The following is a 27,165-nucleotide window of genomic DNA, read 5'->3' on the forward strand; positions in this document are numbered from 1 at the left end:
GGGTTTGGGCTCTATTTGCGTGGGGGAGGGAGTAGCTTCTGTCCCCGGAGTTAGGCCACGACTCGCTACCTTGTCCGATTCTTGTTGTGCCCTGCCATCTGGCGGGGGCTGGGCTGCGAGCATCGTCTCCATTTGCTACCCCCCCTGGTCTTACCCGCTGCCCTTAGACCAACTCTCCCAGCCGTGAGGCATCCCAAGGTCAGTGGTCCAATCCTGGCACACCGCCCTCCGGTGTGCCTCCTTACCAACCATTATCCGCGTAGTCCTCTGCCTCGCCGTCTGGGAGGCTTCCGTCTCCCGGCGGCTCCAGAGGTTGCTCCAGAAAATTCCCATGCCTTCGTTTGTCAGGTGCACACCGTCCTTGGCATATAATTCCGGGCATCCTGTGTGAATGACCCGTGTCTGATCCTCGCCAGACCATTCGCCCTACAGAACTTGCTTACTGTGAGGTTCAGTTTTTTGCGGGACTTTTCGACTGCCTTCTGCGAGTCTGCCCCGCGCCATTCGTGTCTGCTGATTACCTCTGACCACACGATTGCAGAGCTCCTGAATGCCCTGGCCGTTTCCGTGAGTTCTTTCTGTATGTCGTGAAGGAGCGTTCTCCTCCCGAGTCTCGCCAAGTCGTTGACCCCTAGGTGGATGATGAGTGTTAGAATTGGGGGTCTCTGGTTGGCACAGGTAAGTACTTGTGACAAGCAGGGACCCTCTCCTCTCGTCAGGGCAAGGGACTTACTCTTTAAAATAACCCCTGCTCAACCTCTAGGTTGCGTGGCGCGAGCAGACAAGGCTAATCTCAGAGCGTTATGGGTTAAGCATTTGTAAATACACACAGCAACTCAGTGACAACACCATACATGGACACCACACCAGGGTTTGTATAAAAATAAGTATTCTTTATATAAAAGGCTTAGCACAAGACCCAAATAACGTTTTTAAAAGGAGGCCACAATACTATCTTAGGAAAGAGCGTTCCTTGTTACAAAAATGCGTATCTTTATGTCCCGTGCGCTTCGCGCTGACTGTGTGGTTCTTTTTGGGGAAGATCGTATAAAAAAAAAGAGTTAGCTAAACGTTGCGGACTCGCGGGTCCGATGCGCACACAGTCAGGGGCGACTCTCACAGTACCTTTGAAGTTCGTAGGGGTCAACGCGGATGATGCCGCAGGTGAAGGTGTCCCAGGAGCGTGCGTTGGCTCTCCTCCGGTGCGGGCCCGGCTTGGGTAGATACCTCGGTTCGCGGCGTCTGGGCGGGGCTGCAGGGCGAAGCGGACGGTCCGGGTTGTAGCGGCTTCACTGTGCGGCGCGTGTTGTGCGTCGTGCCTTGGAGCGGGGATTACAATCCAAACCCAGCGGCGCAGTACGGGGCGGCCGGTAAGCCTCGAGCGTACGAGCCGTACCCTTCGGTGCACGGCTGCGGGTTCGGGTTCTGGAGTGCGGCGCCAGGGGAGCCGGTACGCTTTGGCGTACGGGGCGGATTCTCCTTGCGGGGCGCTCCGGTCCTTAACTGCCAGCGGCAGGGGCGGCGAGACGAGCAGTGCGGCTCAAGGGGGGGGGGGGGGTGCAGGGGGTGTAGGCGGCCCGGCAGTGGACAGTGCAGGTTACGGCTCGTACAGAGCGGAGCCACACGGTGCGGGCGGCCACAGACATGGCTGCAGAGCCAACAGGGTTTTGAGTCGCACTTCGATCGCAGCTCCAGCGGCAGGGCAAGTTTTGAGGCAATGTCCAGCGGCTCTTGAGGCAGGAGGAGTCCAATATTCCTGGGACTCCGTTCAGGGGGCAAGCTCACCCACAAGCCCTTGGAGATTAGGTTGAAGCACAAGTTCTGCAAAGTCTCTTTCAGTCTTTTCCTCTCCTTTCTCAGCAAGGCACCCACTGCAGGCCAATCCCCCAGGTCAGGGACAGTACTCCTCCTTCAGCTTTCCCACGTTCTTCTAGTCGGGCAGAGGTTCTTTGTGGTTCAAGCAGGATCTGATTTCTTAGGAGCAGGGCTCCTATCTTTATACTGCATTTCTTTTGTTCTTTGAGGCCAGGGGGCCTTTGCCTTGTTCAGTCCAGTTCTTGAGCACTTTGTTGTGGTGACTTTGGGTTGTCTTTTCAGTGTGCAGGGCAGAGACATCAGACGCTCCACAGGAGGTGGAGCCAGCATTGTGGTGGCAGAGCATAGCCCTATTCAGAGTCAAGGGGCACTCCTCCCACCCATCCTGGTGTAATCTTTCTATTCACCACCTGGCTGCCCAGACTGTCTCCTGGAATTCCCCAGCCCTGTCACTCACACAAACCAGACAGCAGATACACATCAGAGCAGAGGCGGGCTGAAATGGTTAGGCAAGCAAATGCCAACTTTCTAAAAGTGGTATTTGCAAACACAGAACATTAAAATAAACTTTGCTACAAGATGTATTTTATTATTCTGAGTTCAGGCATATCAAACTCGATTTTCTACCATGTTCCCAGAGTCTGTTAGGATCATAGGATGTAACAAGTCTAACAGCCCATTCTGGCCTATGAGAACAGGTAGCCTTACAATAGTGAAAAACGAAAATGGCTGTAATTCACTATTAGGACGTGCCACACACATCAGGGCTTGTCTACCTTACACTTACAATGCACCCTGCCCTTGGGCCTACCATAGGGGTGACTAATATGAAGTTAAGGGAAGGTTTAGGGACTGGCAAGGGGGTGCCCTTGCCCAGTCAGCATGACAGTACCAGACTGCACGCAGGTTCTGCAGTGGCAGACCTTAGACACATTTTACAAGGCTGCTTCTGTGGGTGGCACAACCAGTGCTGCAGGCCCACTAGCAGCATTTGGATTTACAAGCCCTGGGCACTCCTGGTGCACTTTACTGGGGCCTGACAGTAAACCAAATAAGCCAATCATGGAATCCAATCAATGTAGCAATTTACAATAGGGAGAGCATATGCACTTTAGCACTGATCAGCAGTGGTAAAGTGCCCAGAGTCATAAAACAGCCAACAACTGGTCAGAAAAAATACAGGAGGAAGGCAAAAAGTTTAGGGATGACCCTGCAAAAAGGGCCAAGTCCAACAATGAGCACATCCGGGTGCCATGCCGTGTCCGTCCGCAGCTCCCTGAGGGTCGCCGGCAGCTGTTCCCATCTCATCCCCGGTCGGCCAAACCACCGAATGCACGTGTCCACGGGCCCCCCCATTGTCTTGTGGCCCCCATGCCGCCACCATGTCTGCATCCGGGATATGAAAGAGTGCCTCACCACCCAGACCAGGCACGGTCTCCTTCCTGTCAAAGCAAGGAAAACAAGACACTCCCAGCTCAGTTGCGGTGGGGAATCGCTCTTCCCGCTTGATCTGTCTCGTGCATCAGAGCAGCTGGGGTCTCACATATGTTTTGTAGGCCCGTGACTTCCATCTCCCTATTTCCTGAATCCCTGATTCGGTCATCCTGTGCAGTGCCGCCGTTGTGGCAGCTCCTATCCTGAAGGAGTGGGACCCGAACGCTGCCGGTTGCAACCCTGCTTTCCCAAGTGCTAGGCTCATGACCGCTGTGAATTGGAATCTGCTCAGCTGTGTTCCGTCCCTGTGTTTGAACAGGGGGCCCTCCCCAGCAGGCCGCACTGCCATGAAGGCGAGCAGACAGCACTCGGCGCAATACCTCTGATCCTCGATACATTGAAGTCTTACCCTAGCTCCTTTCCCTGCTTGGTCGTTTTTTGACCATCTTAGTAGGATCTCTACCCCCGTCGCTGTGGGGGTCACGTCGCCTGCCTGTATGCATTGCCCTGCTGGTCCCACCTTTGCTGGCGCTACTAGCTCACTGAGGCGGAAAGCCCCAAAGAAGGCGGTGGAAAATGCGGCCTTAAATAGCAGTAGCTCAAATTCTTCAGTTATTACGTCCCCAAGTGTGCTGAGCAGTAAACGAAGCCTCTTGAAATCTATGGGGTGTCTGGCGTCTTTCCTTGGGCCCTCCTTCCACCTCCACCCCTTCATAGCTGCCTTGATGTAGTGTGATGCCACTGGGTCCTGTCCTGTCTCTAGTTTTGCGAAATGGGCCATGGCGGCTAGGTGGGCCTGTGCCCACAATCTGGATTTCTTGGCTTCAAATGCAAACTGTATGAACTGCTCTGTGGCCCTGCGCGTAGCTCCCGTGTCGCCCAGTGACTGTAACCCGCCTACTTTCATCACCGTCTCCATATACTTTTTATATCTTTTGGCTGCTTCGGGCGCGAGTGCGTGGCGTACCAGCTCTGATAGGTCTATTCCGCCAGATCCCACAGCTGACCCGGGAAAGGAATCATGCTCTGTTCTGCCCTGGGCGCCAACTTCCTGAACCTGTCTGTCTGCTCCCTGGACAGGGCGTCTGCCACCTCGTTCTCCACCCCGGGACGTGGCGCGCTCGCAGGTCTATGTTGCCCTCCAGCTGTAATGTAACCAGTCGGCGCATTAGTCGCAGCGTGTCAGGGCATCTGGCCGACCCCCTATTAATGGCCTGCACTACCCCATTATTGTCTGACTATAGTGTCAGTTTCATGTTGTGCAATTGGTCTCCCCATATTGTCAGCACCACTATGATGGGAAACAACTCCAGGAAGGTGATATTGCTGGTTATGCCCTGTCTGTGCCACCTCCTGGGCCACTGTCCTGCGCACCATTTGTCCCCCAGTATTGCCCCGAAACCTGTGCTCCCTGATGCGTCTGTGTATAGCTCGATCTGCTTGTTGGTCACCCAACCTTCTCTCTAGATTAATGAGCCATTGAAGTCTGTCAAGAAAGCGTCCCACATCGCCAAACCCCTCTTGACCTCGGCCCCCAGCCTGAAGTGATGATGCTTCTGTGTGAGCCCGCGTGTTAGTTGTGTCAGGCGCCTGGCGAAAACCCTGCCTGCTGGGATTACCCTGGTTGCAAAATTCAATTTGCCTATCAGCCTCTGAAGGTCCCTCAACGTTGCCTTTTCTCTCCCGCACATCCAGGCTCCCGCCGGAAATCCTCTACCTTTTCTGGGGGGAGCCTGGATGTGCCGGCGACGGAGTCGAGCTCTTTTCCTAGGAATGTGATTCTGGTCGCAGGACTCTCCGTCTTATCCCTTACCAGGGGAATCCCTAACTCCCCTGCCAGTTCCTCAAAGGCTGCCAGTGTGCTCCTGCACTCGGCAGACGCTGCCGGGCCTGTGAATAGGAAGTCGTCCAAATAATGGAGCTTCCCGCCCGCCGGATGCCTGTCATGCAATGCCCATTCTACGAAGGTGCTGAACACCTCAAAGTATGCACACGATATTGATCATCCCATTGGCATTGCTTTATCTATGTAGAGCCTCCCTTCCCTTTGGAAGCCTAACAGGTGAAAGCTAGTTGGGTGTACTGGAAGTAAGAGGAAAGCGGACTCAATGTCCGCCTTTGCCATGCGGGTCCCCCGCCCTGTTGCCCTGAATAAATCTATGGCATTGTCAATTGTGGTGTAACTTACTGAACATACCTCTGAACTAATCCCATCATTTACTTGCGTTCCCTCAGGGAATGATAAGTGGTGGATAAGCCGGTATTGCCCTTGTTCTTTCTTTGGGACCACCCCTAGTGGCGAGATCACCAAACCTTCGCTCATCCGAGCGGGGAGGGGGCCCTCGATTCTCCCCAGCTTCCTCTCCTTCTCGATTTTCTTTGTTACCACCCCGAGTGCTCCAATGTGGATTTTAGATTCGTTTTGCTGCCTGGGAGGAGGGGGCCCTTGAAAGGGATGGGGAAACCTTCTGTGAACCCGTGTACTAAGGTGTCCGCGTCTGTCTTGTTATGGTACCTGTTGGCTGGGTACTGCCTGGGTATTAATGGGAGACCACGCTAGCCTAAAGTTTTGGTGCCCCTCCGGACCCCTGGTGGCCCCCCTGACCGCGTCCCTACTTCTTTCCTTTCTTGTCTCCCTTGTGTTCCCTCCTGCGCTGGCATCCCGCTGCTGGGTGCTCTCCCCCGCATGAGGTACCGATGTGCTGAAATTTACATGCTGCCCCGTATGTCCATTCGTTTGTCTCAAATTTCCAGCATATTGCTGGCGGGCCGCTGTTGTGCGCTGTCTTCCCTGCTCCAAATTGCCTGGGCTTTTAAAACTGTCTTCCCCTTCCCCTGTGGTTGTGCCCGCGAAAGAACTGCTCATTTCTGCCCCCCATGTCCTTGCTTCCCTTGATACCATCATCTTGTGGATGAAACCGGATACATCCTCTTCATTCCCGCCCATCTCTGGGTGGGTCTGCATCTTTAGCCTGAACCCCTTGTCATACTCAAGCCACGCGTCGCCGGGAAATTGCCTTTGTGCATTGTGGATGTTAGCTTCATATAGCCAAAGGTCGGCTGCGCAGCGCGGGAATTTCTCGACTATTATGCATGCCATGATTCGAAATGCGTCTAGCCAATTGGCAAAGTTTCGCTCTTTGAGTTCCTTTCGCTTCTCCCTCTTTCCCTCATCCTTCTTATCACAAGTTGTTAAGTCCAGCCCCTCTAGCTGTATTTCTAGTAGCGGGAAGATATCCACAAATTATTTTCTCCAAATCCTTTCTTTGACTGCCAGTGGTATCAGGCTTGCGAGCCCTGTAGCCCTGGTGGGCATTGACGCCGGTCCCGGAGAGGGCCATGCATACTGTTCTGGTGTCAGCGCTGGGGGCGGAGGGTTGTTAGCCCCTCCTGCTCCCCATGCTACCGCCGGTGACCCCTCTTCAAACCTAACGTTTGCCGCGCCTTGGCCAGCCAGTGCTGCCCGGCGCCCTTGCCCTGGGTCTATTAAGTGCCATGGTAACCCTGTCGTCTGCTCCTCCTCTGTGTCCTCCCTTGTCCTAGTTCCTCCTATGTCGCCCCGCCTCTCGCCCGCTGGGCACCCTGTACCCTGCAACCCAACATTTTGCATTAACATTGGTGCCATTGTTCTAATGCATTCAGCTTCGATTGCGCTTATATGCTCACCCGTTGCTGGTATGTTCTCTTCCCCCAAGCCCGGTCCAGCCGCCGCCGTGGAAGCTGAAGGTGGCCGGGCCGACTTCCGGGTTGCTTTTTTGTGGGTTACTGCATCTGCGAGCTTGGCTGGTGCCCTTCTTTGCCTCTTGGCTGGTGGTGCGGCGTCCTCCTGTCGCTCTCGGCCGCTCGGCCCTTCTCCGCCGTTGTCCCACAGGTGGGGCTGGAGCCAGTCGCTTCCATGTATTTCGGATGCCTCCCTTATCCTTTGCAACAGTTCATTTAGGTCCTCTTGCTGCCTCCTACCCCCTTTTCTCGCCATCGCTGGGAACTCTCCAACGCCGTCCTCTATAGATGCCCCTTGACCTTGTGCACTAGCTCCCTGAAAAAAGGGGGCGAGGAGGGGATGTCCCTGGCGGGGTGCTGCTGCCTATTATGCACCAACCTGCTTTGTCCTGGCGGGGTGCAGTCGCCGAGGTTTTGCACCAAAACCAATCGTTAAAAAATATATTCCTTTTAGGGCGTAACTGCCCCTTCACCGCTGAAGCGCGACTTAGCGCTCGTATGGGGACAGCAGCCTTCGAGTCCACGCTGTGTTGCACGGCTCGCTCTCTTAGGGGCTCGTACGGGGACCGCTGCTTTCGGGTCCCCGCTAAGTTGTATGGCTCGCTCTCTTTTTGCCCCTCAGATGATGGCGGGCTCTCGCGGGACTGCGGGCGAGGCGGTCCTGTTCCGTTCAAAGCCCCACCTCTCCCGGTCGCAGCTTCCTCCCTGCCCCGCGTGCAGGGTTGCCAGATTGGGCTATTTCTCGCACAATTGGGCGATATTTTTCCCGATTGTGCGAGAAAAAATCGTGTTGGGCGGGCTGCCGAAATTTGGGCTAGAATCCGCCGAGTGTGCGGCGGATTCAAAGCTTTGTGCGGCGCCACCCCGCCCACGCTGCAGCCGATGTTTGCCTTCCTCATCACACCCCTTTCTGACCTTTAGGTGTCTGTGCCCTGCGGCCCCTGCCCACAAGTAACACCTGCAGGGCCGTATATCTTTGCAGGCGGGAAGCTGCTTCCAATGAGGGTCCTGCTATACCAGCAGCGACTTCCCGACCTGCCCCCAAGAGTGTGCTGACCTGCCCTGGGGTTCCTGTGACCCAATCGTGGGTCAGATTATTTACTCAGTGGTGTTGTGGTGGGCGCGTCAGGTAGGGTACTGGCCCGCCCCATACCTTTGCCCTTTATCTTTGGGATCCCCCCCCCCCACTTCCTCTTTTTCAACTTCGGAGCTGAGCCTGCGACTACGAGGGACTTCGACTTGTAGCAGCCTCAGCCTGCCCTGCAGTCAGCTGCTCCTCCCGGCCCCAGCCCCTCCCGGCCCCAGCCCCTCCTCTCCTGTGAACTCTGCAGATTGCACCGGCGGCCCTCCCCAGCAAGTTTAAAGGTGAGGCAGGTGTGTCATTTTAAATGTATGCGTGCCAGTGGTCGAAGTGGGCGGGATAGGCAGGGCACAGCGTGCCCCTACTTTATTTGTATAGATTCCATTATTGGCAACCCTCCCGAGTCAGGCGGGAGACTACCGATTTCAAGGCTAGTCTCCCGCCTCGGGCTTGGTATTGTGTAATGTAAATTCTTCCAGCAATAGAGAGTGGCGATGCAGGGGCTCTAGGAGGGGTGAAAAACCAACAAAGCCCCATTAACAAGCAGTTTCAGCCCGGGCTGCCAGGGGGGGGGGGTGTACGCACTGCCAGCAACCTGCCAGGGTTCACAACCCTTGCACCCCCCTCTCTCTGCCTGCCATTGTGCTCCATGCTTCAGTAGGGTAGGGGAAACACCGTGCATTTGCGTTTCAAATGTCCGATCCTGCAGCAGCCTCGGAAATAAAAAGCTTCAAAATATGAAATCAATAATGAAATAAAGGAAGACGGAGTGTTCTTAAAGTGGGCAGATTTTTTATTCAAACCACAAAAACAGCGTCATTTTACTGAGTTTGCCAGTGAAGCGCTGTTCCCCGCCCCCCCTGGCGAAGTGCGTCAAACCTGGAGGTATTGCATTTCAAAATGTGTAGGGCGGCTTTGTGTTCACGAATGTGGGGCCATATTAGCAAGTAACGGCGATAACATTATCGCCGTTCCTTGATAATATGCCCCGTGGTATTTTTAAACAATACTGCTTACGTTTTGTGAGCATATAAGCATGGGACATTGAAATGGGTCCTTTCTGGGCCCTGTAGTATTCAGGCAAAAATACTCGTTGATTTCTGCATAAATTTAAAAGCGTTAAGTTCACCATGTTGTTCCTGCTTACCTTTCACATGCTTTATTTAATCTTTCATTCCCTATGAGTGTTTGCTTTTTCCAGGGTGTTGTTACTATTTCCCCCCAAGCCTTTGATTATCCTAATGTTGCAAAAAGTGTTCATTTGGATAGAAATCAATAATGATTATTAAAGAGAACCACCAGTCATGGTATTAAGTTGTAAATTGTAAGTTTGTGTTTCTCCAGATCAATCACTATTAAACTATACTGCCTACTAATATGACAGAGCGCAGGTCAATTTTTAAGAAAAGTGTTTTTCCCCCAAAATGGCAGCATCTCAGTAGCCAAGTGTTCCGCCCAAACTGGACAAGACTGGATAAAATGTAAACAGCTCGCTAAGAGCGTAGCAGTCATGTAAATTCTAAATTAATGTTGTTGATGTTTTTTGTTCCGGTTAGTATTATTTTTTGTAGTTATTATTGTTTTATTTTACCATTGTGTTGCAACTAGCATAAATGGTGAAAGAATCCATCATCGTAATACAATCCTCATATTCACTTATTATCTAAGGTGTATTTCCTTTCTTTCCTCCACTAACAAGGCATGGCAGATTATATTCTTGGCTTCCTCCAGCAGCCTGTGGCCCTGTAAATTATTATGTAATGCCATTTGTTCAACCACCTGCCAGTCCCATCCTTCAGGGGAAGATGTGACAGACTCCATAGAAGACCAAATAGTAGCTGTCACTGATAACCACCTCGGTGGTTGCGTGTGTTTTATGTATTTTTTTTTTTCACCACAAATGGATAAACGGGTACACTTGTAAAGCAGATGCCCTAAGACATTGGTCTGTTTCGGGAAGTGATACTGGTGACATGGGTATCTATCTATCATGATAGTTTTTAAAACAGCCCTTGTTTTCTTTCTTCTTACCTGGGGTTCCAGAAGACACTTAAAAAAGTATTCATATGGCCCACTACCTAACACACTTTTTAATTTTGCTTAATAGCTGTAAAAAAGATTCCTTTGTAGAAGTGCCTCTTGGGACAGGACATTTTAAATAGATAGTATGAGTGCGCAATGCACACGACAAACTGCATCATTAAGAGGTGCTATAATCAAAAAACCAAGGGTAAGCTTTTCATGAACCTAAAGAGTTGATGTGGACCTGCCTGAATGCGGGCTTGCAGAGTACACATTATTGTCCACAAGCGCTCACCCTACTGGGTTATCTGTCTCACCTACTGTTCTAGGTGGTGGAACAGCAGAGACATGGCCTGAGAGAGGACCAGTGGTGCTCGGTGTAGTGGACCTGCACTCGGCAGTGCAGTTACCCCGAGAGCAGCACAGTCTTACAGGATAGGAGGGAAGAGCAAAAGTAACATAGCCGGCTCTGAATGTAAATAGAAGGCATGGAGCGAACCAGGAATTTGTTCCTTGAAGCTGTTCAGATTTTCATGAACAGGAAGCAGTCTCCTTCACTGCTAACAAACCTTCCGGAAGCTGAATATGACCCAACGTGTCCTTGACATGAGCACAGTTATCCCAGTGCCACCTTTACATTATTGTACATGGTCCCACCATTGCCTGTAGTCTTCCTCCTGTGTGTGCATCTTGGTGCAACTTAGTTTTGTAAAGTTATTATTACTATTTGGTGTTCATTCAAACGGCATGATGAACCATACATTTCTATAGATGACAAGATTGTACCACACCGCGTGGTTCATGCAGTCAGTTACAAAATGCATCCTGTTAAAGTTCATAATATCTGAATTCCCACCGTCCCTAACAGCATAAAAGACAGTGGTTAAATTACTTTATAGTTATGTAATATTTGGCTGGATAATCAAGCAAAGGGTGACATATGGATTCAGGCTCTATTGATAATAGTGGCTGTTTTTGAAACCCATTCCATGTCTAAAGTATTCCACAGTCTTAAGTACCAATTTCAAGCAAGGGCATTTTTCCTTATCCAAAGAAGCTGCCAGAGTGTTTACCACCAATGCCAAGCAATTGCACATCAGTGCTCCGCCGGCCTCTGTTTGATGTTTCAACAGAGGGGTCTCTGCCCAAATTAGACGCCTATCTTCCTTGGGAGTGGGTTTCTTAATATTGTTTTCATGGCAGTTGTTGTTTTGTTTTAGAAGGGTTGTATTTGTGGGCAAATGAATTGTGTGCTCATGATTTATATGGCTGTAGATACCAGTTGTCCAGTGCCTTATAATTAGGGCTCCCGGTTTTATGGTATTTATATTTGTGTCATGTCTGTATTTATCCATATGTAATTTTTGCAAATTTTACCTGTATTTATCCATATTTATTTTAGGTTTTGTGAAATTCCGATGAAATGTGTATACCCTATATTTGTTAACCCCCTTGCCTGTCAATCCGCACAGCTATTGGCCTGGCAGTCATGATTGACAGCATTTAGAATCACTAAATTTCCGTTTTTATCCACATTTAAAAATAAATACAGACAGGAAAATAAATGGTTCTCTGTCTGTTTTTATCTGTAAAAATCCAGTAAAAGCGGAAAACAGGGAGCCTTACTCATAATGGGCATCTCTCCCCTCCTCTAGAATCTGTATCTTTAGTATCTCTACAGTATGTTCGAGGTGTTGCCTAATATTTACCCATTCAAAGTGGAGCAGTGGTTCTGAAATGGATGGGGCGTCATCTTAGTAGCGCATAGATATAGTGTTCCTGGTGCCTGCAAACATTAATTTGACGTTGTGTAATGAAACTGGTGCTCATGTAAAGTGTTTCAATATCTTTTGTGCCAGTTCACACTATACAAAACCGTCCCAAAATACAGAGGTACAAAGTGAAACCAGAATGCCTGGCTAAATCTTGGCTTCCTGCTTAAAGTGTGCGATCTTAGGCAAATATTTTTTTGCACAAACTTTCTTTATTGTCTTGTATGCAGGTACTTTTGAATACGATTTCTGAATATTTGTTGTATGAAAACTTATTGTGTTTAATGTAATAGACTATAATGTGTCTCTATAATAATCTGGGCCACCTACATCGTGTACATCACTCTCTTGCCTCTCAATTCCCTAAAGAGACTTTGGTTCTGTTAATATTTCGGCAGCTTTATAGCACCATGACACACTTTCATATATAATCACAATTGGCACTTGCAACCATTGGTCTTTGCACTCTGCAGAGAGACAAAATAATCTAAACCCCGCAATGGCTCACATATTTGAATTGTGTCCCATTGGGAAACACCAGCCCACAATCTGAACTCTGAGATACCTGCGAGCAGCAAGGTCACAGCACTAGATTAATGCACAGTATGAAAAAAAACTACAGACGACAAGCAATGTGGTGGCTAAACAAAAAGAAATGCTATTAGGGAAGCAAATTAAGTCAAATGTGAACATCATCTTTCGCACACGACTTGCATAACTTATTAATATTCTTGCTCTATGGCCCTATTTTCCCTGGCCCAGAAGAAGAAGTTTGTGCACCTTTACCAGTCAGAACAATTTTGCCCACCTCAACCTGCCACTGCCAGACTCTGTGATGCTGCTATTCTTGGCAGTGCCACTGCCAGACTCTGAGATGCTGCTAGCCTTCACCATGCCACTGCCAGACTATGGGCTGTTGCTAATCTTGGCAGTGCCTGGCCCAGAAGAAGACGTTTGTGCACCTTTACCAGTCAGAACAATTTTGCCCACCTCAACCTGTCACTGCCAGACTCTGTGATGCTGCTATTCTTGGCAGTGCCACTGCCAGACTCTGAGATGCTGCTAGCCTTCACCATGCCACTGCCAGACTATGAGCTGCTGCTTATCTTGGCAGTGCCTGGCCCAGAAGAAGAAGTTTGTGCACCTTTACCAGTCAGAACAATGTTACCCACCTCAACCTGCCACTGCCAGACTCTGTGATGCTGCTATTCTTGGCAGTGCCACTGCCAGACTCTGAGATGCTGCTAGCCTTCACCATGCCACTGCCAGACTATGGGCTGCTGCTAATCTTGGCAGTGCCTGGCCCAGAAGAAGACGTTTGTGCACCTTTACCAGTCAGAACAATTTTGCCCACCTCAACCTGTCACTGCCAGACTCTGTGATGCTGCTATTCTTGGCAGTGCCACTGCCAGACTCTGAGATGCTGCTAGCCTTCACCATGCCACTGCCAGACTATGAGCTGCTGCTTATCTTGGCAGTGCCTGGCCCAGAAGAAGAAGTTTGTGCACCTTAACCAGTCAGAACAATGTTACCCACCTCAACCTGCCACTGCCAAACCCTGAAGGATGCTGCTACATTCTGCACTGCCTGGAGCATTTTCCACACCTCACCCTGCCACTGCCAGTCCCTGAAGGATGCTGCTATTTTTGGCAGTGCCACTGCCAGACCCTGAAGGATGCTGTTAATCTTGGCAGAACCACAGACTGAGATGCTGCTAGCCATCACCATGCCACTGCCAGACTATGGGCTGCTACTTATCTTGCCAGTGCCTGGCCCATAAGAACTCTTTGGCACAATTGAACTTTCCACTGTCTGAACAAGGATCTACCATGCTGTTGCCTGGCAAAAAACAGGAGATGGCGCTTGTGTGAGTCTGCAGAATGCACTTGCACTCTATCAGGTATCAGCTCATGGGAACGTCAAGCAGCAAGCCCTGCACCCCATGCCTCGAACTGCTCTCTTCTGATGAGTACCACAAAGTACGAAACATACGTAATTTGCGTATGTAAAGAGATGTTCAGCATTGGCCTATATTGCCGTTATTCTGGGGGGGCCTGACGGGAGTATGCAAGCTGAAGAGAGCACCTTTCCTAAGAAGAACGTTTCCGCACTTGCAGTCCCCCAAATTGAACCCAGAATATTTTGGCCCGACTTGCTCCACACCATGCGATATCAAGTGAGTGACAGTTTTCCTGACAGACCAACTTTGATTTCAGTGTACAAAATGTAAGTTATCTGATTAATGTGGGAGGTAAACATATAATCCATGAAATAGAAGTATATTTGTGAACGTTGTAGTCAGGCTACACGTAAGTTAATGGAGTGGCAAAATTGGGCTACTTTTTGCTACTTTGGGCTACCGTTTCGTTGCTTTTGGGCTTGAAAGTTGTGAAAAAATCTGGCAACACTGCCCGCGTGACCCTGATGTTCAGAGGCGCTGCCGCGAGCTTGGGAGGTGATGCGGCGGTAGCTGCGCACCCGGTCCATACCCCTGTACCTGCTGCACGGCTCTCACCGGACAGTTCTTCCGATCTTCTTCGCCGGGTTGGCTCCGGTTCTCCTCGACGCCGTCCTCCGCAGTCTTCTTTTAGATCTTCTTCGCCGGGTGGGCTCCGGTTGTCCTCGCCGTCGTCCTCCACCTCAATTGGTGGCGTCCAGCCAATGGCAGCCGGAAACCAGTGCCTGCTTCGCTGTCTGCCTGGAAACCTAGGGACTGCACCCTGGTCGACTCCGGACTCGGACAGAGCTTCGCCTTCACTTGATCCCAGGTATAAGAAGGCTTTGCAAAAGATTCTGGTGGTGGTGCTGCATGGAATGGAATTCAGTATTGACAAAGTGACGGGCGCATTGACTCTAGGACAGGGAAAGACCGATGATAGAGCAGACACACTGATAGGGAATGAATCACACAGGGAGATATGACACTGACAGTAGGACAGTTACGGGGTCTACCTTTCAGCGGTGCAGCTGGTGCAACTGGTGCAGTGACACCGGGGCTCCGAGGTGATATGGGCCAGAGAGGGCGCCTTTGTTTTGCTAGTGCGTTCCCTGAGCCTCGCTCTTTGTTGTCTCTTCCTACGGAGGGAGTAGACACTGTCATGAAGACCGAGACAGGCTCCAGACAGGCACATATAAATAAATCCAAGGCTCGCAATTGCAAAGTCAGGAGTGACCGACAAAAGGGTAACGAAAATAGACTCAGACCATGAGAAAAACGAAAGAGGGGAAAGAAACAAAGGAAAGATGATGGTGTAAAAACGGAAGGAGGAGAGGGAGGAGGTCAATAGAGCTAAAAACAAAGATGTCAGAAGATGCGGAAACGAGGGCAGCGAAGGAGGTGAGAAAAAAGACAGGTCGGATATAAATGAGGGAGGAAAAAGAGACAAGTGGGAAGAAATGGCAAGAACACCCGAATGAAGAGCACAGAAGGCAAGAGAAAAAGGTCAAACTTCATAGGGAATACAGAAAACGAAAAGAAAAAATGGACGAAGGAAGGAAATATGGAGGAGAGATTGGAGGAGATATTTGAGGGTAGAGAGAAAGTGAGGGATGAAATAAAGATGCCAGAGTGCGAATATAAGATGCGCTTTGGAGGTGAGATAGAAAAGGGGAAGAAGAACTGGAGGAAAGAACAGAATGAGAGTAGAGAATAATTAAGAAATTGATAAGAAGGTTAAGGTGAAAAGAAAAGGAGATTGTGAAAAACAGCAAGCAGGAGAAATATCAAAACAAGCATTGGCAAACCCAATAGGTCTTCCCTATATGCATGCTATTGGCTAGGGCAATGTGTTTTAGCTATATTGTATACCATTGTGGCTGCTGTTTAGCCTCGCTAAAAGTTAGTGGCATGGAGTGGAGTGGGATGAGGTGGAGTAAATTGGGGTATATTGGAGTGGGGTAGATTAGGGTAGAGTGGAATGGGGTAGACTGAAGTAGAGTAGAGTGAGGTACAGTGTATTGGGGTAGAGTTGAGTGGGGTAGATTGGGGCAGATGTGAGAAGGGTAGAGTGGGGTATAGTGAGGTAGACTGGAGTGGGTAGATTGTAGTGGAGTAGAGTGGGTTAGATTGGAGTGGAGAAGATTGTAGTGGAGTAGACTGGAGTTGAGTGGGGTAGATTGGGGTGGATTGGAGTGGGGTGGATTGGGGTGGTGTAGATTGGTAGATGGCTTCCAGACATGCTGTTCCGAGGTGCAGTCGCTGCCTCTTCCATGAGCTCTTCAGCCCTGGGTGTAGAGTGGGGTACATCTTTCGACAAGGCGAGCTTCTTTCTGGGGCCAGGAGCAGCTCTGAAGGGGAGGTAGGTGGATGTGAGGTGGTGTGAGTTAAGTAGGGGGAATGAGTGTCCACATGGAACAAAGTTCACCAGTGGGGGCGCAGGCAGTGCTGAGGCGGATGGAGGGGCAATGCGGTGACAACCATTTACTCCTAGTCTTACCCTGTAAAGCAATTCTTTAATGGTTGCATTGTATGGAGGTAGTTTCAAAAGGTGCTTTTACTTTGTGCGCTTAGGAGCTTGGTTTGTCGGAAAGCCTTCGCTTAATGGTGTTCACTTTGTGTAGAGTTAGCTCAGTAAAGCAGTCTAAGGCACAGCAAAAGTTTTTGGAAGAATATAATAAAAACCGCACAGAATGCCAGGGATATATTGGTGACAAAACATGGGCTGTAAGTAAATTGTGCCAGGACCTGCCCTGGAACAACAGCCACGGCTGTCAGCATTGAGTACAAGTACAAGTACAAATGTCTTTATTCGATTGTAAACCTTACAATCATAAAAGCGCAATTCATAAACATACAGTTAAAATCAAACCATCCATTTCATTTGTGAGACAAAAAATGTACATAAACAATATAAAACAAGAGTAACAGGCAGAATAAACATGTTAAGAATATAAATAATTATAAGGTAAAAAAGTTAAAAATGCCTAACGGCAATAGCAGCATAATTATCCCTCCATACGTTTCCTGAAAGTAATTGCTAATTTCAGAAAACTGCATACAAATAAGGTGCAGTCATATTTCAGGAGTTGAAGGTAGTAAAGTGCTGGTTTGATCTGTGCAAATTTCAGTTCTTTCAGGCATGGTTTAAGATATAGCCTCCGGGGTACTATGTAATAAGGGCAAATAAATAAAAAGTGTGCCAGATCTTGCGGAGACTTCCCGTCGCAGCCGCAAGCTGGCAACACTTGACCTCGATGGGCCCCACTCGGTACCGCCAGTAAGAGATGAAACAGGTCAAAACGGAACCTTGTTAATAGGTAACGTTCGTAGCCAGTCATAGGCCATGACAGATATGGTTCCATTTGAAGACAGGTTTTAAGTAGAACATGTTTCCTAACACTGTCTTTCTGGAGCTCAACCTCCTCCCGGACAAAATACCTGGTTGTCATGAATGGATCTTTCACAAAAATGACATCTGATTTAGTAATAAAATTTGGGGTTAAAAACAGGTCAGGCCGTCCTATTTCAATAAGACAATCGTTAATATACTTCAGCCACGGGACCTTGAACCTACCATCCCATGTTAAAGCTTCTTTTAGTATATCATGGGTAAGAGGTATGTGGTTATTTAGCCAACAGTTCATCCAACACAATAGGGGATTTGCTGCTATTCTGTCACTAAGGTAGGGCACACCTAGCTCCTCGTGTACCGAGAAGTTTCCGGTTCCCCTTGGCAGCCTCAGTATCTTCTTCAGAAAGTTATTTTCTACAACCTCCAGGTTCCGCGTCTGGCTGTAGCCCCAGAGCTCGCTTCGGTAACAAGCAACGGCAACGCTCTTGGCCTGGTATAATTTAAGCAAGGCAGCCACCGGGCTATTGCCCATTTTTCTCGCGAAGCCAAGTATGGCTGCGTTAACGCGGGTTACCTCGCCCTTCTTCTTAAGAACAGCGGGGCCCCAAGATAATTGATGATCAAGAAGGACCCCGAGGTATGAAAAGGTTTTGGTAGTTGGAATTGTTTCCCCATTTATGTTAAAAAGATTAGATTTTCGTGACCCTAGGCCTGTCTTCATAACATAGGACTTAGAGTTGTTAATACTTAGGCCTCGAGACTCCATGAAATCAAAGAAGGAGTTTAAAAGTATCTGAAGGCCGATTGCTGTCCTTGAAATAAGGACAGCGTCGTCCGCGTAGAGCAGAACTGGAACGCCTTTTCGGCCTACATAGGGGTAATCCGCTCCAGTTCTTACCAAGTATTCCTCCAACTCGTTGATATACAAGTTGAAGAGGAATGGAGCCAGGATACACCCCTGTCAGACACCCCGGTTAATTCTGATATCCCCCGTCACTTTCAGGTCTTGGGTATATCGGACGTTAGCTCTTGTATCGGAGTGCAGGTCAGCCAGTAAGTTAATTAAATTCTGCTCAACGCCCATCTTTAACATGGTGTCCCATAGTTTGCCTCTGTCCACACAATCAAATGCGGACGATAAGTCCATAAAAGCCATGTGGATGGTTCCCTGCCGGGCCAAGGTGTATTTACCTATAATCAGATATAGGTTCAGACACTGAGTTACTGTCGAGTGGCCAGGTCTGAAGCCGTATTGTATTGGGGATATAACATTATTCTCATTTGCCCATGCAGTTAACCTGTTCAGGATTACACCCCCTACCACTTTGGCTACAGAATTGATTAAAGATATTGGCCTGTAGCATAACGGGCTACTACGATCGCCCTTTTTAAACACGGGCACTATAGTCGATAGCCCCCACGACTTTGGACATCCAAAGACCGCAGCTGCATTTACTACAGCAGTAAGGACAGGGGCCCATAATGAGATACAAGATTTAAAAAGGTCCGGAGGCAAGCCATCCGGGCCTGGAGCCTTATTACTAGTTAGTCCTTGAATGCCCTTTTCTACTTCATTAACTGAAAAGCACAAAAAATTCTCCATAGGAGTTAAAAAGTCATTTTCTGCCTGTTGCTCATTGCTTTTAAAGATTGCACTAAAGTGAGTGACCCAGTCCTCCTCTGGGATGTTAGTACCTAGTGCAGTGTCACTGGGATTATCAAACAGGGGTTTATTATTAATTTCCCAGAATTTGCTGCTATTGCCCAGGACTGATGGATCAAGCAGAGACTCCCAGGTACAATCCTTAATTTCTTTTTTCCGTTTAGCAAGTGATTTCTTGTAAATCAGTCGCAAGTTTTTAATTTGACCTGAATCTCTGGGTTTGGTTTTTAGCGCCTTTCTCAGGTCTCTGCTTGCCTTAGAGCATGCGTGGTCAAACCATTTAGGATTGTTTCTAACTTGTCCCTTCTCTGGAACTATTAACATAGATCCTACTGATAACACCACAACCTCAAAAATGGCTAAGGTTTGCTCTGGGGACATGGATGGTAACACACAAGCAGCAAGTTCCTCACCACATGACTTATTGATTTCAGTGTACGGGTTTTCATGATTTACCAAATACCATTTCAGTCGACGTTTACCATTTATACATTTTAAAAGTTCCCCGGCCTTCACAGTTCATTCGCTGTTTGAATACACCCCCACCCAATCTGATGGTTAAGGGATTATGGTCACTGTAAATGTTCGTTTGAATGGTGAATCTGGAGGCCTGATTGGCAAGGTCAGCAGATAATAGTATATGATCTATAAAAGACCCCTGACCTAAGCCTTTAAATGTTGGGGCATCAAAGACCTTGGACTCAGGCACCATGGACATAGCTACAGATAGGTTATTTTCATTCAACAAATCGTTGAGACAAGTTCCACGCCTGGAGTGGTCAAAATGAAAACCATTCACACTATTACACCCCAAAGATCCCATGGGGGTAACTCTTGGGTTACCACATGGGTGTACATTAAAATCACCTGCGATCAGTAAGTTACGTGACAGTGTACCTGCTCCCTCTCTCAGCATCTCTTTCAGAAGCAGTATATTACATTCCCCTTGGCTGTTTATAGCATTGTAAAAATTAATTAAAGTCAGAGCATGTTTGCCTTTCTTCAATTCGAGCACCTGGATATTCCGATTTGCATGATACCGATTGCTTATTTGGCAGGAAAGTGCCAGATTAATGAAAATAGCCAGGCCCCCCTTTGCTCTTCCACTAATTGAGGGGGCTGCTGGTCTAAGAAAGCTTTGGTAGCCCTCAATGAAGGCATTATTATCTTCCATCCATGTCTCTTGGAGGCATATAACTGCGCATTTCTTAACAAATGCCAACCATGCAGAGTCACATATTTTATCAGCCAAACCTGCTATATTCCAGGAGACTAAACTCGCATTACAAGCATCACCAGACTCTATTCCAGTGACGACTTCTATGGTTATATGTTCTAATAACCGATTAAATTGTTCTACGTGTGTGTCTCCCATAGTTTCTATTGTAGAAGCGTTTGGTTCTACATGGGTTGGAGGAAAATTAAAAGCCTCGGGCAGGTCATGCAGTGTACTAATGTGCTCATGTAATACGGAGCTGTCCGTTAGAGAGTCTACATCTAGCTCTACCTGATTGTTGTTATCTAATTCAACAGTTGAATTACCCACCATTATTCGAGATTCTAAACAGACTACAAGGTCACCCATCTTGTCCGTTGATAAAGGTTCTTCAATTAACCCTGAGACGACACCCACCTCAAGTCAGTCATTTTGGTCCAACCCGCTCAGGCATTGAAAGCGGTTAGCAGTTTCAGCCTGGGAGCTGTTTACCAAACTAAACGCCCCTTCTCTCCTCAATCTCCCTCCCCCATGGTGCACTGAAAAGTGCTCTAAATGCTGACTGTAAAAAAAGCCAAGAGGGCGGAGTGAAATCCCCGGGTCAATGCTGGGGCGGGACGTGGCTCGAATCAAAGCTGTTGTAGCAAGGTGGGGGGTACTAAAATTAATGATGACACAATCCCCAGGAATATTTTTAGGTGACAATCCGATCCAATTAGTTCTGGAAGTAGCCAGAATATGATCTGCCATAGCCACAGGAAAGCCACACTCACAGTTAAGCCATGCCACGGATTATTTTTCAGGGAATCATGTGATTCCACGGAGCGATAAGGCCCATCCTCTCTGATAGGTGGCACATTAGTCAAAACTGCCACATAAGGTGCGCAATCTGGCGGCAGATTTGGTTGGGAGAGGCCATGGTTATTAAACTTCCCCCTCCCAGGATTCCTAGTCACATTCCCCAGGGCATATGGAACAGCGTTAAGGGGGGTACCATTAGGGCAAGAAAGCGTGGCTGGAATAACAACACTAGATACATCCCCAGAAATAGGTCGTATTAAATTGCCAACAAAGCCCTGCCGTTCAGTTGCAGGAATGGTCCTACTCATTGGCTGTGAGGGGGTAATCATGCCCGCACCTATCTGACCGGTATTGGATGGATCTTTAGAGGGATGCATACTTTTATCAGTCAAACTCGCAGTCCCAATTGCCACAGCGGGCGATTGAGGGCTGTTGATGGAATTAAATCCAGATTGCACCAATTCGCCCAATCTGTTCACTTCCCTAGATACAGCCTCGAGTTTATCTAAGAGTGGTAAGATAATTTTATCTAATTTGCTATCAATCATGCCAATTAGCAACTCAAGCTGATCTGGGGCCAGTGTCATGTGGGTAAAATTAACATCATTATTTGAACAGATATGCTCAAAAGAGCCTGCATTAGAGGCAGAGACAATGTTCTTTTTACTTTTACGGCCCCCTTTCTTGGGCAGAGCAGGTCTATTTAAATGTGACCCTGATCTTAACACTCTGTGCATTTTAGGGACCACAGAGGTCAAAACAACAGTATCATTAGGAGACCTACTGATATCAGATACCCTGGGGGGGTCGTTATCAAACAATGGAACCTGTGTTGGCTCGATTACACATATACCCTCCCTCAGTGGGGAGTCTGTAAGAGCCAAAACTTGGCTATCATCAGTGGAGTGGATCTCAACAGGGACTTGTAGGCTTAATGGCTCTAGGCCGCTATTGCTAGTCAGACCTAGGGATAGTCTACGTTCCTTATTTATTTTATCTACAACTTTGACTAAATAATTATCAAGTGTAGAGACTATAGGGCGAGAAGTCCCATTTGGCTTGGACATGTTGCCTTAGGATTAAGAATAAAAATGGCAAACACAAAGAAAAACTGATTAAAAAAGCACTTACTGTGAAATGTTACCAACAATAAACATTAAACATAAAATAATACAATTCAATACCACTGGTAAGACCCTTAAATGGGACCACAAAGTGCAGAAGCTCAACTACACGCCACGGGAGCGCAGTGTGTAGTATGCAAGTGGCACGAGCCTAATAAAAGCTGTACGACAGTCTACAGTCCACAACGTGCAACAAGATGCCAAATGTCCCAACGTTTACGAATATCACAGTACCTTATTACAGTGTCCGTGTCACGACTAAAGGGGGTGGCCCTGCCTCCTCCTGCCCCGGACGGTCACAGACGGCCCGCCCTCTGCCCGGGCTCAGCCCGGCGTCACCCGCGCGCGTCCCGCGACGCGGAGGGAGCCAGTGATTTTAAAACGCCTCCGGGCACGCTGGTATCCCCCAGCTACGGCCGATGGCGTGGGCCAGCCGGAAGAAACAAACAGCGTATGCGCCCCCGTACACTGCGTCCCGCTCAGGACCCGAAGAATCAAGTGAGTGATGGCAGGGTTAGAGCTTCGGCCAATGTCCCCCGCTCCACCGAGGGAGCCAGTGATTTTAAAACGCCTCCGGGCGCGCATTGAGTATCTTTTCTTCTGTGTTAAAACGGTGTTTTTCTTCTTCTTGGGTGTTAGACGGCCTCTCCATGTTATCTGAGCCAACTGAGAGGAATCAACACACTGCAGAGTAGTGAATCTTCCAACCCTAGTGGAAATTCCTGCTGACCAATCACAAATGCTTTATATAGGTTCTAGAAAATCGGTTCTAAAAAGTGAAATTCAATTTTACAGCTAAGGAGAAATAACCAGGCAGCAAATAGGTACGTAAAGTTACCAATGGAAAATTTTAAACAGAAGTCACATAAATTGCCAGTTCTCATAGTTCATTGAAGGCACCCTAAAGCCATCACCTATAATAAGTGGTAGCATATTGTGCACACAGTTACTGCATCACAAGAAACAAAACCGCAGCCAGTGGGCAGTACTCAAATAGATTCCTAACCATTTTTGTTTGATGTTGATGAAGAATAAACAAATATGCAATTTCTGAGCTTACAGACTAAGTAAAAAAAGCCAACAATGGAGAAAATGTGCTGGTAAGAGAGTGTGGTTACTTCTTTGGCCTGAATAAGTTGCTCAATGAGCAGATATACTCAGGCCATTCAATGTTCCATGTTCCTTGCTATAGAGAGGGACCCCTCCCTCCCTGATGTGCGGGGACAGACTCTAAACAGAGAACGCGCTGTCACCCCACCGGGCACACTGTGGAAACCTCCCCATGCATACAGAAATGTAAACCCAGTGCAGGTGACCTCAGCAGGCCCCATGTTAATGTCCCTTTGCTTTGATCCTCCCCCAAACCTCACCCTATCAGAAGCAAACATTGAGTCGGCCCTGCCAGAATTTGAACTCGTGGAGCGGAGCCTGGGAAGCTTTCTAGCTCCCTTACGAATGCAAGCACAACACTCACCAAGCAGCTCTGGTAACAAACTCTTACCAGGGTCCCGAGCCTTGGGTAGTACGATCGCTAGTTGCCCGCCTACACCTACTATCGGAGCAACGACGTGCTCCGGTTTATCCCCGTCAACCCGGATTAGCTAGCTAGGGGGTCTTTAAGTATACCCCAGCACTAGCTAGCCAGTATACCCCCTACCACCTCTGGCACACAAACCTCATTGGCCAGACGGTAGTGCACACACTACCTTTAGTTTATGGTCCTGACGAAGTGCCAATTGACCCGATCTGGGAAGCTATGGCACGAAACATGTTGACCTTTCACACCACATCAGCCCTGTAGGAACATTGCTCCAACACAAGGGTTCTTTCACTATTTTAACCAGGCAAGAGCTCCTAATTAATAAAATTCACTAGCATAGGACCGCTCTGAACCTTTTTAACCCACTGTACCCGTGCACTACCCAGCCCCCACACCCACACGCACCCAACAGCTTCTTCAAAAGATCCCCGATAAAGAGCCCCGGTTCCGGGAGCCCGTCAGGCATTGCAGCGCCAGCCCGACGAGGGGCAAATGCCCAAATGATGAAGCATGACATCCCTTGGGGTGTGTGAGGGCATTACGAAGAAAGACCTGCCTGTCCCTGTTCCTTTCCCCAGGAACTGCTCACCTCTCTGTCATTGATCTCCTTTGGGAGCCAGTGAGCAGGACCTTATAAACTTGGTTCTCGTCCCTCCCTTGTTGACAAACAAACTCTTACCGACATCCCGATTACATTCAGAATGTAACTTCCCCATGTAAGCACTGAAGCATGAGGAGAACAGTAAGCATGAAGCGTCCCGATTAGTAGAATCAAAACCAGCAAGGACTCTGACCAATTGAGCACGGGTCAGTCAGGTCCATATTGAGCTCAAGAACTCCACGCCTCATCCTGGTGGAATGAAACATTCGTACCTGAAGACACATGAACCATTGCATCTGTAAGTATCAAGCATTGTGTTTTTATTTTTCCAATACACCATTCTTCTAGTGAAGACAAAGGTCCCCGATTAAATAAAACAGTTCGAGACACACATCAATCACAGAATGTAAAACTTGATCAAGATTGCACCTGAGACCATGCGAAGTGATTCGCTGAGAAACCGGGCATTTAAACCCAATTCAAAATCGAAAAGGCACCGGCCTCTGCAACAAAAGAGAGCACCAGAGCGAGTGCCTGCTTCAGACCCAGGGGGACCGGTGAATGCCATGCCAGAACTGGATTTACGAGGTCTCCACTGAGACCAGCACAGCGCGCTGAGCCCATGGCACTTGGGCAGCGCTGTAACTTTAAAGCAAGGTTGAAGTTTTTGTTTTCCCATCGTTGCTTGAGACGTTTAAAAGAAGTTTCACCAAAGCGAATGAACACAGTACTTTGCCGATGAATAACTGATTAGAGAAACACACAATGAAGAGCAGGAAATAAAATGCCTACAGCCAATAGAAATGAGGAAAAGTAAAGTGACAAGCACAAGGACCAATAAAAAGTGAAGAAGAAGTGAAGGCAAGATATAAATCCTTTTTAAGATATATTTATTACTATAAATTTCACAAGCACAGTGCAAGCGCTGTGTAGTCAAAACATAACAAGCATTTGCAATGCAATAGGTCTCACATTTGCGAGAGTTTGTGCTATTGACATTGTAAATGACACTGCCTTTTATTTATGTGTTTTGAAAACCTGCAAGTGGTGCGCGTAAACACACACTTTGCAGGTTTTCTTAACGCATACATAAAAGGCATTGTCATTTACAATGCCATATTGCATTGTAAATGCTTTGGGCACGTTCACGCTACATAAAACTGCTATAAATATACATAAATACTATAAGATTGCTGTGTCCGTTACCGTGGCTGCAGGGTATGCAGTGCTGTGAGCATGGTAGCAGTGCTGTGCTGTGCCCGTGCCTGCAGGGTGTGCAGTGCCCCTTACGATAGCTGCAGGGCATGCAGTGCCACCCCACATGTTCCCAATCTGCTGCTCTGGTCGGGGGCTGGGCTCTGCCGGCCTCTGGTTCATGGGGATCTTCAAAGAGAACCTGCTCTTCCAGTCCAGGTCTCATTAGCCACCAGTGAAGGGGGGTTGGGCAGGGGCGGTGTTGAATACCCCTGTCTGGGGGGGGGGGGGGGGGGCTTGTGTTTACTGCTGGAGAGGAGGCGCAGGGACAGAGGAGCAGCTGGAGACAGGGGCCACTGGAGCACACGTACCGAGATTACAACTTCAGTGCAGTGGGTTTAAGGCACCATTGTTTGCGGAGCTGTGCATTTCCACATGTGGTTTTATACTGGAATGGAAGTCACTTGTGCAGCGCACTGATGTCCTAAGAGTGCTTTGGCGCTAGACACATATATATTTCATTTATTGTTACCTGCCAGAGCTTTTTTTTACTGTTTATCACAAAAGCAGAAGGGGCCTGATAGAGGGAGAAAAAAATGTCACACCTAAGAAAGCTCAAACCTTGGCAGCTATGGCCCATAATTTCAAATGCTTTGGGGAACACAACTGAAAAACTGAACGTGTCTGCTGCACACCTATATAGAGAAATCAAGTCAAATCGCCACCCTGTTTTAGCACAGAAACAATGCTGTTCTCGTCCGCCCCTTGCTCTACCTTGTAACATTGTGCTGTGCCGTCGATCATGAGGAATTAACATCACCTTGCCTCATGTTTGCAGAAGTGGAAGAAATAGGAAACCAACATGACATCGAGCTGCGCGTTCCCTAATAGTCAAAAGTACGCATCCGTCCGCTCTCTATTATGTGCTAATTCCGGATGCAAATCATCATCCTCGCTATGTTTTAAGTTATTGAAATACTCGAAAGTTATGTTTGTAAAAATTCAACTAAATAAAAGCAAATTCTACTCGTCGGTAATGCTATATTCTGCATATTATTAGTTCTTCAATTTACTTCTACTTCAGGAACAGATAAGGTTATAAACGCGGATTGTGGTCTGTTTACATTTGGAAGACGACCCCGCGCCATTGCCATACGCTTATGGTGGGCATCATTATATTCATGAAAACCCTTTTTTTAACCAAAAGTGGCACCATGTTGTTAACCACTGCTGTGCCGGTTAGCTGGTTGTGCTTTCACTGCCAGAGCTCTCACAAAGTTTCCTATGCCAGGGCATACTTGAATAGCTCGTCCAGGCCAGGTATTTTCCTTGCATCATGGGACTTGAAGTACCCATGTCATAAGGATTACAAACCACTGACAGCAATGTTAACTACCTGAGCTGGATAAAATACGCCCCTGACCAAGGCGGTTTACAGGGCTGCTGAAGCATCCCTTGGATTAGGAAGCCAGGACACCACGCACTAAAGCTGGTGTAGGTACTGTAGAAACACATAAGAACCCACGCGCCATTGTTTCAGGCTCCACGGGTATCTTTCTCCAAGAGGCGGTGAACCCGCCTGAAAGCCTGTGAGTGGCGGTTTCACCAGCTTCAGCAGTGAAAACCAAAACAAACATTTGATATTACAAATGCAGAAGTAAACAACATTCCGATGCTATTGAAAATACCATGCAGAATGTTTTCAATTAAATGTTTTCTTTCCCTCTGCCTATAAGCCTGTTTTATTTAGTAAGCGCCGTACGCACAATACTAACAACATAGCCTCTCTGTGTGCAAACACACATATATAGATTCCACATAATTAACAAATATAACATAATTTGATGTAGAGTTGAAGGCAATATTTAAACAAGTAATTGCGCCAGAGGAG

The 27,165-nt window shown here is 48.2% G+C and overlaps 1 long non-coding RNA gene across 1 annotated transcript in view; it reads right to left on the minus strand.

Annotated features, from left to right (window-relative positions):
• The window catches only part of LOC146870341 (uncharacterized), a 96,500-nt gene extending 71,062 nt beyond the window's left edge, over positions 1–25,438 (minus strand). The window contains exon 1 of the long non-coding RNA XR_014959379.1: positions 25,287–25,438. This is a non-coding gene — a long non-coding RNA (uncharacterized LOC146870341). The remainder of the gene's footprint in view (positions 1–25,286) is intronic.
• Between the last annotated feature and the right edge of the window lie 1,727 nt (positions 25,439–27,165).

The sequence above is a fragment of the Triturus cristatus genome, chromosome 1_1 (assembly GCF_964204655.1).
Source record: "Triturus cristatus chromosome 1_1, aTriCri1.1, whole genome shotgun sequence".
NCBI lineage: Eukaryota > Metazoa > Chordata > Amphibia > Caudata > Salamandridae > Triturus > Triturus cristatus.